General features: G+C 41.6%; 1 protein-coding gene and 1 long non-coding RNA gene across 6 annotated transcripts in view; one reads left to right on the top strand and one right to left on the bottom strand.

Annotated features, from left to right (window-relative positions):
- The window catches only part of SPECC1 (sperm antigen with calponin homology and coiled-coil domains 1), an 87,881-nt gene that overhangs the window by 68,391 nt on the left and 2,637 nt on the right, over positions 1–16,853 (bottom strand). For 2 of the 5 annotated variants that reach the window (XM_032130008.1, XM_032130006.1), the window contains exon 1: positions 8,387–8,856. The exons of 1 other annotated variant lie outside the window; for it this stretch is intronic. The gene's annotated coding sequence lies outside the window, so the exon portion shown is untranslated. Of the gene's footprint in view, positions 1–8,386; positions 8,861–16,853 lie in introns of those variants that run through there. 2 more of the 5 variants (XM_032130011.1, XM_032130012.1) reach the window with 2 other exon arrangements.
- On the top strand, positions 10,020–15,028 carry LOC116453978. The gene is made up of 2 exons (XR_004243979.1): positions 10,020–10,392; positions 11,598–15,028. It is a non-coding gene; the product is annotated as an uncharacterized LOC116453978 (long non-coding RNA).

Here is a 16,853-nt window from a genome sequence, read left to right on the forward strand (position 1 = left end):
TTGGACGTAGCTGAACACATTTCAGCTGCCAGCAGGAACAACTAGCCTGTTTCTCTCAGTAGGCTGACAGCTGCCAATTAAACAACTCCCTCAACTCCTGGAGATTTAAACCCATTTATTTTCACCAGCCATTGCCCAATCCAAACCATGAGCAGAATAAAGGAATTATTTGGATATTTTTTCAAAGTCTCATCAGCCTGCTGGGCTGGGAATGTGAGGGAGGGGAGGTGGCCTGATATCTCCTGTCCTCCTCCACTTCGTATGAGCAACACTTTTCTTCACTTTCCAAAATAGACACAGGATGTAGCTGTGGCTCAGCCTTGTGCAGGCAGAGGGTAACTTGCTCCTTGTCTGTTAAACAGGTAACCAGAATATCCACAGGGATCAGCCCAGTGCCTCAGCAATGTGCTCACAGAGGAAGAGTGAACTTGGACAACATCACTTTGACAGAGACACCGAAGCAATTTATTCCTGGCTGAGTCAGGAGTGGCTCTGGTCACATTTTACATCTCATAATTTGCTTTGTACCTGATTTCACATTCATAAGTAAGAACATTCACTGAACTCCCAGGACACAGATCTGTCTGGGGCCAAGGTGGATTTGACAGTGACAGCAGCCTCCAGGTGCCACCACGGTCTGTTCAGGGAATGTTTCTGCACAGAGGCAAAGGCGATGTCAAGTGCTCTGCTGCTGTTCTGGAGAGAACAAAGCCAGCGAGTGACATTGCCTCTGTTCGTCCTTGGTGCCTCTTGCAGGGAGGGCTGTTTACTCTCTCCACAGCAGCAACCTAGCAGCTCCTAAATAAAGGAATAAAAAAGTTACTAGTTGTTGCTAAGTATAGTCGTTACTCCATTAAAATTCTTAACGCATCCAGTGAGGAGCCATCCACTGATCTCATTAAGAATCTTTGGTGATGATTATGCTGATCACTGTTTTAAAGCCCTGACAGATATGTAAACTATATTACAAGAGATAATATTATTTAGCATTCCCACAGCTCATGATCCACCTTAGCAAGCTTTGGTGCTTTACAGTATTTAAAAACCTATTTTTTAACAGGCTCTTAATCCCTTTAACAGGCTTTTGACAATCACTGTATTTATATGGGTGAACAGGCAACTACACATGCAAACTCTCTTGCTGATTAGATCTCCAAATTATGCAGATTTTGGTTTTTTGCAGATCCAGTGGTTGCACATACATTGCCTTATTATACCCTCCGGTTTTCTTCGTAACTGTACCTCATTTTCCTGCCTTAAGCTGTACAGATGCTGTCTTGATATCCAAAGGAATTTAATTTTGAGTCATCCATGACATTTTAAAGTTGCAGTGGAGTGATAGGCTCATTAGAACATGATGTTAGGGGTAAAAGGAAGAGGTACTTTAAAAAAAAACAAACCCAAACCACAGCTCAAGAAATCCAGCCAGTAGCCTGAGGCAAACTGGCTTTTTCATGTAAAGAGAGCTGAATTATTCGCCATGCGGATTCAATAACATTTTACTGCACCAAGCAGATGAAACTAAAATTGAGAAGAAATACCTGGATTTATTAGTGTTTATTATTAGTTTTCCATGTATTTATAGGAGAACTGGCATTTGTAAAAGATGGAGTTAAGACTTCTCAGGTATTTGGCTAACCTGAATTTGCCTTGTAGATAAAGATTTCTATCTCTGAAGTGGGATTCCAAGACTTTCCACAAGCCTTATATGGACTTCAAAGGATCAAGCCAGGTTGCACACATCCTAAGCTGCTTTCATTCCTAAGTAGGTGACACATATTTGAGTTATTAGAAGTACTGCTTCAGGAATAGTGCAAAATAAAACTATTTTAAAAAAAGAAAAAAAGAAGAAAAAAGTGAAATAAAAAAGTCCTGCTGTTCTTTGATGAGAGCAGAAAATCCATTCTCAGAGTCAACATCAGCTTTCCCCCTTCCCCAAATGCAATTTATTGCATTACAGTGAAACAAACAAAACAAAAAACGCTCCATGGAAGTGGTGAGCAGTGGGGACAACAGAAAACTCTGCAGTTCAGCATCATAAAATTGCTCATGGAAGGAGCTCATGGCAGCAGGAAACAAAAACTATTAACTTAGCTATCCCAAATGTCCGCAGCAATCAGGACAGCAAACACTGGCAAGGAGGTTTCTCTAATGCTGGTGTAGAAACAGCACATTTATAAAAAACATCAGATCCAGCTCTTATCTACTTGTCTTAGAAGTAACTCTACTGTATTTTCAGTAAGTATCAGCCTTTCCTTCCACAAGGACCCCAGAGAGATTGATTTGATCTCTAGGCTACCCACACAAGGAGACTTGAAAGAGAAGCAGCTTTCCACAAGAGACACAACCAAGCTGTTTCTGCACACACAGTGACACAAATCACTTGTTTTACACCCATTCTGTTTCAGCAGTTTCAGATGAGAGCTGCTTCTGTCCACTCTCATGGGAAAATGACTCGCTTTAAGCAATGCCTGGAGCTCTGTGGTTTTATTTTTCATTTTTTCACATCTCACAGGGAATTTTCCTTCAGAAGCAAACAGAATTAGTGCCATCCTGAGATTCAAAGTCTTTCTTTGGCATCAGGCAGAGCAGGGCACTCAGCTGGACAAACTAAATCCCTGTAGCATGCCCTGCTTGGAGCTGTACTCTGAAAACATGAGGAAGCAACCCCATGCTGAAATAAATGAGGACTCAGCAAGATGGAACATCAGAGCAGCAAAAGTGGTTCTATTGCCAGGCACTTCCAGACTGCAGGGGTTTGGGGTTGGTTTTTAAAAAACCTTTTACACCCAAAAGTGGTGTCTGAATACACCTCTACCCTGAAACAGGTGCTGCAAATGATAACCAGAAAGTTTACCAAAAATGTAAAGCTGGTCCTGACAGAGCTTTTTCTCTCAGTAATCCTCAGAATTCCCTGCAGGCATCAGCCTTTAAAAATTCAGGCCATGCTATATAGTTCATCCTTTCTTACTGGTATTTTTAAAGGGTATTTGGAATATTTTGATGAGGACTATTTTGGCAGTTGGCAGAAGTTCTGCAGACCATTTTACTTGAAATTTTACTGTTTTATTAAAGGCTGAGAATCCAGACATTTCTTTATTAGTCAGTCCACATGCATTTATTAATAAAAGTCTTTAGAACCAGCCTAGAATGATTCCCATTTTACAGCTAGAAAAACTGGATTAAGAATTTATCCTAACTCACAGGCAGTCAGCATCAGCAGAAACAACACCAGGGCTCCGGGATCTTCAGACTTGGCTGTGGATCAAAGGAGGAATTCACCAGTTCTCTGGAATAAACTTCTAGGATACAAATTCTGCTGACTATTAAAGGCTATTTTATTCTGAATAACTAAAAATAATAGATAGGTTGGTTTGAGTGATGATGAGCAATATTATTTCACACTCAAGAAACCTAGGAGTTATACTGTTAAATAAATAAAAATTATCAGCATATCTGCAGAAATGAAATTACACAGGAAAATCCCTGATGGGGGATGGAAATGATCTGTGCCCCACATACTTTACACGATGTAGGTTTTGGTGCCCCTGTCTGTGTGTCAGGACTAAGCAGGAGACTCAAACTAAAGCAGAGTCATGCAACAAAGATGCTTTGGGAAAAGGAGTGAAATAAAGAATTATGAAAACTCATTACTGAATCTGGGCAGGAATGTGCCAGATGGTAGCTTCATCAGGACTTGGGAATGCCCAGCAGTTCTGAAGAATGAGGCCAAAGTCCCAACTCTGCAGCTTAAGGCTCTCAAAAGGACACAAGTGGGACTTTGGTGGGTTAAACCGCACAGTCCCCAGTGCCATTTCCCTGTAATTCAGTTACTTTTCATTACATCCAAAGGTCAGACTATTCCAGAAGCTTTATTACACACACTCATGAATTCAAAGCACTAATTTCTTTTATTTTTTTTTAAATTTTTTTTGGTTAAATCTGCATCATGCTTCTACTATTTTCCTTCTAATCAGCTTCTGCTATTTTCAGACAAACTATCAACTGGAACACAGAAATATCTAACAAGTTCAGTAAACTGTAAAGCATTTTCTAGTGGCACGTAGGAAGCTCTATGGCAGGATAGACAGCTGGGCTGAAATAGAATTCTTTTCTGCCTTTCACATCAATTAACTTTAAACAACAATTTTTAGGCTTGACAGATGCTTCCATATGACTCATCTTGATTTCTTAACTGATATTAGGAATCAAACCAGGGAAGCTGATAGTCCAAATACAGGAATTGGTAACTTGGAGATAGATAGCATGAACAAAAATCCATTTGGAAATAAGATCAGGCTAACAAATAAAAACAAACTCCTTACTCTTTTGGTCACCTCTAGCAGCTTTCCTCAGGCATCTGCTCCTTTTCTCTCAGTAGTATTTCTGTGACTATTCATTCTCTCTTTGCTTTAATTTCTATTACCTTGGTTTTGGTGTATTTGAGGCTCTCAGTGCAACCTTCCTCCATCACTCCTCCAAGCAGACACTTGCTGGATTCTTGCTAGTACAAAGCTCATCTTTAATTAGAATTGGATGAAAAAGCCCACAAAAAACCCCCGAGCCAGAACACCCGCTTCCACCCTAACACAACTCAGACAAAAAAACCACCCATTTCCCAAAACCTCATCTCTAAGGCTCCTCTTGCTTTTGCTGCCCAAAAAGAATCCATTATAAACCTGACCCCAGACACTTCACTGTTTCCTCTGGTCTACCTCAGCAGACTCACTTTCCAGTCTCATTTGCAGCTGAATTTTCGCGGTTTGCTGGTAGAGGACCCGGAGACAAGACATCACTTGGAAATTTTCATGTCCAGACAGCAGGGCAGATTCTGCTGGTTTTATTCATGACTCAAGCAAAGGTGGTTTTAGTGTTACTATTATTTTTCAGCTTTCAAGAGTGAAGAAAAATGTACTACAATAAAACAGCTAGGCAGCTGTAGGATACAAGTGATTTTGCAAGAAGTTAAAAATGCTGTTAAGCTTTAGATACAGAACTACACAGAAATTAAGACACAGACATTCCCAAGGTCATTCATCCAGTCACTCTTTCGTGTTGTAGTTTGCTTTGCATTTTGTTTTAATGATTCTTCTGTAGAACTCCTAAACATCGAAAGAGCACTTCCACTGTGGCATCAGATGAGAATTTTCTTTCCAGGGGATATGGCTCTACCTCTCCTCTATAATCAATTATTGCAGAGTCAGTTCCTTTCCTTCCCCCCATGGTGTCAGATGGAAACAGATAATGGAAACTCCCTTGAACTTCCCATAGACAAAGTTTATCTGTGGTTACAGTGGTAAGTGATCAGCTCACATTTTTGTGTTAAGGCTTTTCTTGCTTATTTCCTTAGTGTGTTTTCAATAATTCTCTACAATTGGTATTTATTAAGTAGTACATAAATGTACTAAAAGGTTCCAAGGATGTCTAAAGTACATCAGACATGGCCTAGGCAAGGACAGGTCCAGGCAGCCACACGTGACAGCCATCAACTCAGCCTCCAAAACCATCCCAACAAGGCTGCCAGAGGCCAGCTCAGCAACTGCAAAACTCCATGTCTCAACATCATTCAAAATAAAATCCTCTTCCCACAGCAACCATTAGAGTCATTGATGACTTTTCCAGGCGTGGAGAGCACTGCAAAAACCTTCTGCCCACCCTCCTCCACAGAAGCTCTCCGTGGAGTTTTGGATTTGTCAGTCTTTCACTCATCGTTAGATCACATGAGAAAAATGCAGAAATCACAACAAAATCCTCATGTGTGCACATGGACAAGGAATTCGTTGGGCTGCATTTCCCTTGTCCTTGTTCCATGCTACTGGCCATTAATGAGGCAGGAAAATACAGATATCTTTACTGTCATCCAGCACAGTGACTGATGCTGGAAAACCGAGCCAAAGCTGTACTTGGAGATGTCTGGGAACATGCTCATCCCGTAGTTTGAATTACACTGTTTGTACACGGATTCTCCATCTCCTCCTCCTCCTCCTTCCTCACATTGATTATCTAACCAGTCACCATCACACAGCTCAGAAGAGAAACTCTGCTACCTCCTTATGACCCCTGATCTTATAAACGTGAGGATAAAGAAACAAAAATCCCAACCCAGCTGTAATTTTCTACCCATTAGCAATGATGTGGCAATTCTGAATCACAAACATCATGTTACTGAAGGATGCACAGGAAGATTCGGGAAGGCTAAAAATGATGCATTGATTCCAAACTCCCTTTTTGAAGTTACAACCATGTTATAATCATGAAGAATTAGGTCACCCTGGCCTTTACCCAATATGACTCTGTCCCAAATAGATGGGTTTAATTCATGTTCAGTATATTGCAGGTGGAGAACAAAAACATTTTAGAGCCATTTCAAGGCAGCTATTGCTCATTAATCCAGGTTCTTTGAACTACTGTCCCAGTGAATACAGCACAAAGCAAGTGACACATACGGTCACTTCATGTTTTGCCAACCCACAAGAAGGAAGAAAAGGAGGCTTCATTTCAGATACAGAAAGAGCTATATAATTGCTGAAGAAATTAAGAGTAATTACAAGTGGTTTGCCTGATAATTACCTGTCATTATGTTTTTCTGTAGCATAGAGGGTAGATACAACTACAAGAAGGAAAAGGAATGATGATGTTTTTTGGAAAAGCAGAGATGCACTGCATGTGGATACAGGGTGGTCCTGTCTAGTGCAGAGACTGGCAGCTTCCCTGTCCCCTCAGAGCATGGAGGGATGATACCACAGGCAACACATTCCATGGAATTCCACCTGATTCCATCCTCAGCTTCAGCACAGAGTCATCACACCCCCTCAGCCATGCAATCTTCCTATGCCTTAGTTTTTCCATTTGTAAAAATGGGATAATAATTGCTTGCTAAATAGATATTTATGAAGATGGACTCATTCGTTTGCCTTGCACAGGAACCCCACAGAAAAGAAAGCAAAAATTAGATAAATCAACATCTGTCACGCAGCACGCAAGCGAGCAGCCTCACAGATTGCCACATGCTGGGATGTTTCCCTGACTCCCGTTTTCCATCCATCACAGTGCAGAGAAATAATTGAGATTTGGAAGCTATCCCTTAAGGAGATATTTATCTCCCATTAAAGTGCAGAATAGCTCACTTGAAGTTAATAAACTGGGAACTTCTGAGCGTTTATGAGTGACAGTGTGAACTTCTGACAGAAAGGGCTCTTTGCAAAGATGAGGCCATAACTCCAAAGCTGCAGGAGAAACCAGAGGACTTCTGCATTTTAAAAATATTCATAACGAACAGGAACAGAACAGATCTAAGCAACAGTGCCAACAGTTTGCAGTTGTGACTTTGGGGGCCACTGATGGACTGAATGACCCACCTTGGTGGGCTACATAATGAAATTAAATTGGTTTAGAACTGCACAAGAAAGGGAAGGGGTAGCACATACCCACGTGCACGTTAGGATGAGGAATTTCTGTGGTAGTTACCTGTCAAATTGTGCAAACAACACTGTTTCAGCAAATCAAGTATCCTCTCTGCTACTGAGGTTACAGGGGCTAAGAACACTTCAATTTAGAATGAAATATGCAAACCAGAAAGGATTAGTAGGGGATATCTAGAACTGTACACAAGAGAAAAGGTAGAGAATCCCTGTTTTCAAACCAGTTCTACCACTAATCCTTTACTGCTACACACACAGGGCTTAATTAACATCTCTACAACTTTGCCATATTACCCACTCCATAAATGCTGGTATTATTACAATTGTTATTATGACCAATCTTCATCCACAATACAACTTTAAGGACAACAGTCGAGGTGCTATAATGAAAGGGTCCTGCTGAGAACCTGACCAGCTCTGTGCTGTGGGGCTGTAAGAGGTACCTGCTCGAGTGCCCCAACGCTTTCCCTGATTCCCACAGACAGGAGCTGCCAAAGCTCTTGGCTTAGCAGCCCATTCCCTTCTGCCCTTCCTTGACTGGACTGTGCACATGCAGTAGCAGAGGAAACTCTGCTTGTGCTCCTGCTTCGTTTCACTGTCGGGGAACAACCGTAAATTGCCAGAGGAGAAAGCAGGAACAGAAACAGCTTCACCCCTTCTGTCACTAAATGTATGTAGCTGAGCAGAAAATACAGTAGCCAGCTCTCCCGGGGGGGGGGGGGATTTCTTTCTGTGGTTGCAATGGCTTTTAGACCACCCCCAGCCCATTTTCAGCTAACACAGACCTGTTTACACTATACTTTTTATTAATTCAATTTAGTTTTACATTGAGATACTATGAAAAAAGTGTTGCTGAGCAAAGCAGGTTCATTCGTTTAGTGAATACACTACTGACCCAAGAATCCTTCTAGAGATAACACAGTTCCCACATTAAAAAAAAATAAATAAAATAATAAAATACTTACAGTAAAAGCTTGTTCTCTTTTCTGCGTTAAAAAGAAAAGTGTCTCCCACTAGCTTCTGACAGCATGCGCAAGCCAGACTGAAAATTCAGGGCTTGAGTGCTTCCCTGAGAGGAAAACCACATTGCAGAGAGACACAGAGCTGCTTGAGAAATGATTCACACACGGAAGCGAGCTGGCTCCACCGGCGCCTCGGCATTCAGCACACACACAGGCACTCGCTTACTCAGGGGAATGACAAATATTATATTTTCATCAAAGCAAGGAGGATTTATGCAAGAAAGCAATTTGTAGCCTACGTCCAAAACACTGAGATGCTTCAATCCTTAAAGCAGAGGAAGAGCTTCTTTCAGGGTCCCATCATCCCCAAGAGCAGAACTGGACACTGGGCAGAGCAAAAAACCCCAGATTGGTCTGGGTGATCCAATCAAGCAAAAACATGCAGCACAGACCATGGAGAAAGGGCAAGGAGGTGGCATAGAAAAAAGGCATTTTCAGAGGAAAACACAGAAGCAGCTTTCAGAAGCTTTTATATTCCACAATAACACATCCCCCAGAGTGCCAGCAATCACAGCCAGGACACCTTATGACATTTCTCTTGCCTCCATCATTGCTTCAACAAAGTGGAAAAGTGGGTGTAGGGAAGGAATATGCACTAAGACAGAAGCTTTTACAAAACACCAGAATCAGTCCTGAGTGACTCGAGCTGCCCAAGAAGGGTCAATCTGTTCTTTATTTAGAAGAGAGCAAATAAAGGACAAGAGTGAACAAATGCTTGAGAACATCCCTCTTTAAGATTTTTGAAAAGAATTTCGTGTTTGAAAACAGGAAGAAAAAGGCCAGAGGTCTTAACAGAGTTAAAGCAAGCAAAGATAGTATCAAGTTGAGGGAGACAGAGGGGATGCAAAGACATGAAATCCAAATTTCAAACAGAAAACGAACATGTTTAAAACAGGGGGTTTTGTCCAATTCTGTCTAGAAAGGGTCTGATCACCTCTGGTGTCTTTGACCAAAGACATTCAGACTGTGACTACAGATCAGGAATTCTCCCTCCCAACAGCAGAAACCTGATATATAAGTCATGTTGATACTACAGGAGAAGTTTCTAGTAGAGAAATAGGGAAGATTTTTAATATTTGAAATGTGTTGCTGGATCTGAATAGTCCAACATTATTGCACCCTCCTTACTCCAGGTGCCAAAGGGGCCTGAAGGAAGCTGATGTTATGCCAAGAGTAAATTTATGTTTCAGTTCAGTGTTGGCACCACTACTGTTATCATAAGAGTAACCAAACCTTAAAAACAGATTGCGTGCAAGCCAAATTGCCTCTGAAGATTATAGATTTGGGATCCAACTTTATGATATTCTTGAGAGTAACAAACTCTTGCCTTATCTTAAAATGCCAGAACAAGACAAAAGAGCACACCATGACTTATTTAGCACATGACAAAGCTCTGTGTTTGGCAGGTCTCAAGCAGACATTATTGAAGTCCCTAAACCTTCAGTCAGGTGCAATTCCAACTTTGCCAGCATCCACAATGTACCAATCCTTCTGTCCAGCCCACTTTGACAGTTTCTTCAATACCCAAGGACAGGCTGTGTGCCCACTGGTAGAACTCACCCATTCTGTATTTTTCCACATTTAGAGTTCTTGAGATTATTCACAGCTCAGATAAGGAGGAAGTTCCTGTAGATACTTGATCTGAATGCAGTGTTCCTCCTCCCTGAGGAAATGACCCCACACATGATGCATGCATAGGCAATAAAGTCACTTAGGTAGCCAGGGGAAGGACTGCAACTCACTCCTTCTGCTCTGAGTATGGACCATCTTCAAAACCAAACAGACGCAGCACAAAAATACCAGCTCAGGGCAAACAGCTGCAGGTTCCTGGACCCTGAGCTCACAAATGAAGGGGACATGAGGTGCAGACACCTTGCTGAGAAAGCTTCTTTGTCTGAAGAAACCAAACCCTTTTTGGACTGCAGCGTGCTGCCCCTCTGCCATTGCTGGTGAGTTTGTTTGGGCTCAGAGGGACAGCAGTGTTGGCAGCTTGATAGGTTTTCCTGTCCTTCAGCCAAGAGAAATAAAGAACTGAAATGAGGGAGTAGGGAGGCAAGATGAGCTACTGTATTGCACTCTCAAATATCCTTGGGATACGTTTGATAAATATAACTTGACCGAAGCCTAAAAATGAAATGCTTGGCTGTAAGGAGACAGTCACAACATTTACATACTTCAGCTTGGGTAGACAGCCTGGAATAGTGGTGGAGAACTTCCCCAAACCCAAAAAGACCAGACAGTATATTTGTTTATTTAGAGGTTTTCTGGTAGCACTTATGGCTATAATTATCTGATCTCTTTAGTTAGACCAAAGAATTATTCAGCATAAAACCTTCTGAATTGATAAATTGCCTTTCTGTTTAATGAAAAAACAGCTCAGAAACAAACAGCTAAAATGAGTTGGCCAGGCTCAAAGAAAGCCAGGGCCTTAACCATAATTACTTTCACACAGCCAGGGTGAGAAAACAATTCCAAGTAGCAATATAAACTTTTTTCGAGTATCTGCCAGGTTCTCACCCAGCTGGTAAAATTGGTTGACAGACAAAATAACAGTGAACATATTGCCTGCATTCTGCTCCATGCACTTGCTCCCACAACTTCCCAACAAGGTATGAGAGAATAAGATCAAACCTCACCATTAATACACCTTCAAAATACTGCATTTGAGGAATTTAAAGGCTTTATGTTGCAAACTGCATTAATGGTACAATTCCACAAGAACAAATATGGATGAGAACTTAATGAAATGGGCAAAGGGCAGAATTTTGAGTGGCACAGCTCGTTTGAGAAGCAAATGCATAATGTGGAAAAAAGGCTCACACAAGGAACAAGGCTTAAAATATCTTTGCATTTACAGATATTTATGCCATATTTAACTGCTTTTGTGCATGAAACAATCTTAATTACAAAGGAGAGAAATTCCATAAACAAGGCTATTATGTCAATAACAATGTCTTTTTAAAGCAAGTCTCTAACTGAGCTATAAGGCTTGGAACATTGCTGTCTGGAGTTATAAAACCAAAAGTAATTACAAAGGCAAGCCTGCATCAGACAGTGGGTATTAGTGGAGTCACGCCATGGCTTTGGGACAGCATTTACTCTGTGCTGTCTTCCCTTTTGGACATAACTGGTACAAACTTCTTTATTTTCTCAGTTGCAGTGCAGATGTCAGGAAGTTCACTCCGCTGGTGGACGTTTGCAGAGTGAATCACGGGGCACCACTTTCCATTTTGACAAAAACAACTGCTGCTCAAGTCAACGAGCTGCTACTGATCGAATGGGTGGATGGAACTCCTGCAACTGCTGCCAAAAAGCCTCCACCAGCACAAGCAAGCTGTGTGTGCTGGCTTGGAGAACTGGGATTTATTTTTTCTTCCCTGTTCTTAAGAGAATACTCACGGTTTCATGTTCTTACTCAACACCTGAGGGGCTCAGCCTGTGGCTACCAGCTTTGACCTGCAACTGGAGAAAATGCTTGTTGCTGGAAGAGACTAGAATAATTAAACTGGGGGGAGAAGGGGGAAGACAGATAATGTTCTATGGAACATGGAGTGCTATAGGAGACAAGAAAAACAGCTTCCTCTGGTGCCTATTGCCAAAATTTCAGAAGACCAGACAACAACTTGAGAATTTCCAAGGGAACAGCCACTGAGTCAGTCAAAAATAGAATTAGGAAACTGACTGTTTCAAAAGTAAGAGTCTGTCAGATGTGCCAGCATTTTTCAGTATTTCTGTCATTTCCGAGAAGAACACTCAAGAGTTAACACACATTTATCTACCAAAAATAAAAGCCAACCCACAGAAAAAGGCAAAATGAGAAAGGAAATCTATGTACCAAAGGAACACTCATCATATTTCATACACTTAAATGAAAATCACTGATCACTTTTGCACACATTTATGTGAAGTTTATTATTCTTTGCAGTTTTCAAATGTCTCTACTTCCTTAGGCATCATCAACAAACCAAGGACAGCTTTCCTGCAGTCACTCTGCTATTCAAAATGTGGATAAATCGAAACGTGCAAGAAAGGCAATACTCAGTGCTCTTCTCTGAAAGAGGAAGATAACACACTGTTCTTTTTTACTAACTGATTTTTTTTTATTTCACTGATTAAAAGAAAGAAAGACTTAAGGGAAAGGGAGCAACTTTCTATTTTATTATTCCTCGCTGTTAGTTTTCTGATATATAGGTTATAATGTGGCACTCATTAACAATTCATAGAGAATTACCATATTCAAGTAGCACAGCAAGTTTTTACTACCTACCCAGGCAAAATACTGCACAACCCTACTTGCTCCCTTTACTTATTGTCCCAGAGGGATCTCATGCTGGAAAAGCTGGCATTTTATCACCTAACGGGAAAGGAATCCCAAAAGGTTCGACACTCCAAGGAACCCTGAACAGAAAAACATTCCATGAAATCACTGACAATGCAGAGCTGCACACCAAAATTAAGCACTGGAGAGGATGTGTGCTGGAGGCTGCCTTGGAATTAAAAACCCCAACGGGATTCTGGAGCAATGTCCCACTGCTTTGAACTTCTTGGTGCGTTTCAGGGGGATGCAAACGAGAGACCTGAGGTATCGGCTTTGTTTCCGAGGGATTCACGCTGGAAGTGCCGACAGCCGGAGCGGGAGAGGAGCTGTGGGATCTGCCCAGACCCACACGGAGCATCACGGGGAGCCCAGCAGCAACCAAACCAGGACAAATTCACAGGGGGCACTCAGGAAGCACGAGGAGTTCAAGTCCCAGGAGAGGAACAAGCCCTCTAACGCAGATCAGGATTTAAAAAAGAAGGCTCTTGGCAAGGTTTGATTCCCCACACACCGATGCCTTGGAGTTCCCATCTCGTGTTTCCTCTCGGCGTCTTTTACAGACACTTGATCATTGCAGTGGCTTAATAACTCATCTATTTTACAGGTCAGCAAATGAAAACACCTAAATTACTGACCAAATATCACAAATTAGCAAGGGTCTACAGTGCCCATTGATTTTAACTCCCATATAAATCAGCAGTTTTGACAGACATGCACATTGTGATACAGAGGCACCCAGAAACTCAGCATAGAAATTTGGCTTTGATGATGTAATCAAATCCAGAAAAAAGGGAGAATCTAAATTAAAGTTCAACAATTCCTTTCTTCTAGACAGCTTGTATGAACAAACATGTCTGCTACCCCTTAAACTTTTAAATCAGCTTAGCAGACCTGAGAAATTGAACCATGCAGCTGAAATTTGAAGTGCCCAAACACGGAGATCCTCCCAGCGTTAACCACAATGCTACAGAAGAACCATTAAGAAACAAGTAGTGGTATAATGCAGGCAAATTCCATTCTGAGACCCAGGTTCTGCTTTCAAGACTTCTTAGGAAATTATTTCCTTGGATCTCTTGGTTGGTTAGCCTAATCACTTCAGATTTTAAACCCTCAGTGCAAATCTGGCATTCAATAAACCTTATAACTAAAATGAACTATAAGCATCTTTAAGCTCAGCAAAATAAATCCTGGTATGTGGCTCACATTGCCTACGAGGCAGGTAAGGACAAATATCAACACCACCAGCATGAGCTCATCCTGCAGGCACAATCTTCCCATCAAACGTGCTCAGTGCCACTCGTGCTGGCTCTGCTGTGCCAGTTGTCCCCACACACACAGAAAGTGGATGCAAATTGCTCCTCTCCTCAAGGTCTCACTTCCTCGTGCAGCACAGCCACACCAAACAGCTCATTACCAGAGCAGAAGCCCTCCCTCGCCAAAAGGCCTAAATGCCAGAAGCAGGAGGCACAGGCAATGAAGTGGGAAAGCAGCAGGAATAGGTGCTCAGCTTTCCATGTTTCTATAAAAGCAAGCGATAATTTAAAATCTCCAGCAGATATTGAAGTAGGAGGGCAATGAAGCAAGAGAACAGATTGCATGAAAAGGAAGAAGTGCCCTATGGAGTTTATGACCTGTTTACCATAAGTAAATAAATAAATGAAAGCAAAACAACCCCCTGAGGTGACAGAGTTTACATGAGGGACATCAATGACTCTGTCACGTGGAAGCCGATAAAACAACTGTCATTGCAGAGCAAAGGATTGATTGGCCACACAACAGGAACTTGGGAAAGAAAGCAGATGTGAAAGAAGGGAAGAGGAAGATTTGGAAATCAGGACAGCAGGGAAGTCACTCTGAATATCTAACACCACTGCCCTGGTACACAGCAGCTGAAGGCCGAGAGGAAAAAGAAGGAGCAGTTTGAGAAAACCAAGAAAGAAGAAAACACACAAGTCAGTTCAGTTCTTTCTACTTCACATTGAATCACTCAGCAACTCTGCTGGCAGGTGGAATATCACAATTTTGCATCCTTCATTAGGCTTAATTAGTTCTCTTGGTGACAGTATTGAAAGAAAGGCCAAGTGTTGGCTCAGTCAGAGGGAGTGACATCTTCCCACTCCTGCAGGAGCCTGCTGTCCAAGGAAAGCCTGGGCTGTCCCTGCCTGTGTAACTGTCCTCTATTCCCTGGTCTGAGGACAGGCTCCAAACCAATCTTATTCCTTTCAGTTCCACTAATATGCACTGCTATTAAAATCAGAAATATGTTATTTTGTCCTCTTTGATCTCATCCAAACCGTGAAAACAACAGCCTAAGCATTTTGCCCTGCTGTATCTTGGGGAGCTGGAAACCTTTTACCAGCAAGAAACTCTTACAGCAGTTACCATGGTGACACTGGTAATAGATATTTAAAGGCAACTCACTCATAATCACATCTATTAGATATCAGGAGGCTTTAGTAAGAGAGGCACAAAAAGCTTGAAACCAGGGAGCCAACCAGGCTTGGTGATGGTATAAGAAATTTATGGGGAGGGATCTGCTTATCCCATCATTTAGCTGGACACAAAGGGCTGCTGTTCAAATCTGGAATGGCACTAAAGCTTGCAGAATAAACTATTTTTAGTTGGTCATTTAAGAAATGGTTCTGAAAGCCTCATTTCAATAGTGGTACTTCAATAAATCCTTTCAGAGTGGTCATTGCCAGAAATATAATAAATAGCTGTACCACAGTTCCATCCCCTATTAGAACCAGGCTGCTGGGAATCTCCTGGTCTGCCATCACTCGATGGAAACTCGAATCTGGATAAAGCTCTCTGAGTTGAAGAGGTATGTTTGGTCATATAAATGTTAATTTCTTTAGGTTCTAGTCCACAGCTTTCCAATCCACTGGAGCACAACTAAGAGAATCTGCAGAATCAGATCTCCAGATAGGGAGCCACTTCACCAGGTTGCCTAAGCCTGTGTAAGAGTCATCAAATCAAGATCTCCTTCCTCTTTTTACTGCATATTTCCATGACAACTTTCCTGCAGTATCAACTTCTTTATACTGGAAAGGTCTCTCAAAGAGAATTTAGGCTTCTATAGCAACAGCAGAAAGCCCTGGGAGATGATGATGCCTGAAACTTTACCCGGATCTTTTTTTAGACCACACAAGTGTGTTTCAAATTCTATAGGTGAAAACAAAAGTATGTGTAATATTGGGCAAACTGTGAAGAGGAGAAGGAGTACCTTGCTGAAGTGGAACAAACACAACGAAACCACCTTACTTTCAAAAGGGGTGCAGACTTTGAGATCTAAAACATTAAGGAGAGCAGACAGGATCAAACACTCATCTTGAAAAGCCACATCCTGTTCCTTTTCTCTGAGTTACAGAGCACAGTCACAAGGAACAAGTCTGCTGATCCTAACAGGGGATTTTAGCCAAAGATCTCTCTCTGCAATCTATTTTATATTGGCCTAAAGCAGAAAAAACCCCCAAAAAAACCATGAGAAATCAGTGAGTCAGGATGTCTTTTGAGTTTTAACTCCAATATACCTGCCACCTACCTATGATCGAACCTTTTTTTTTAGTACTTTAGCTGTTTGCCATGGTAGTGACAGTATTCTCCAACACTGAAAGCTACCTTAGAAGAAAAAAAACCCAACTGCACTCTCAAACAAATAAGTTTGTTAAACTCAAAAGCCAAGAAAAGTATAGAAGCTGAAGCAGCTTTCCTTCACCGATTTTAGATCTATTTCACAAAGCACTTCTCCAGTGTGCTTTCAAACCTAAAGTCTTTAAAGAAAAAAAGACAAAGCACTACATTCACAAGCTCAGAGTGAAGTAGGAAAGGATCACATTTAATGTATAGATGAAAATACCATAGGGTGGAAACAAAGCTCAGCAGGTCCCAGCACCTTTCCTTTTGCAGCCACTGGAAACCTCTTTGTACACAACAGGTGAGATCAGCAGGGTGACCACCTGCAAAGCAGCCACACGTTCTTCTGCTTGCGGTAATTGAAAGCTTTTCCTTTTGTCATTAAAATATCCACTAATTTATCTCCTCTTCTTCTCATTCACCCCTACATTATGACAGTTCTGATAAGGAAAAAAA

The sequence above is a fragment of the Corvus moneduloides genome, chromosome 20 (genome assembly GCF_009650955.1).
Source record: "Corvus moneduloides isolate bCorMon1 chromosome 20, bCorMon1.pri, whole genome shotgun sequence".
Classification (NCBI taxonomy): Eukaryota; Metazoa; Chordata; class Aves; order Passeriformes; family Corvidae; genus Corvus; species Corvus moneduloides.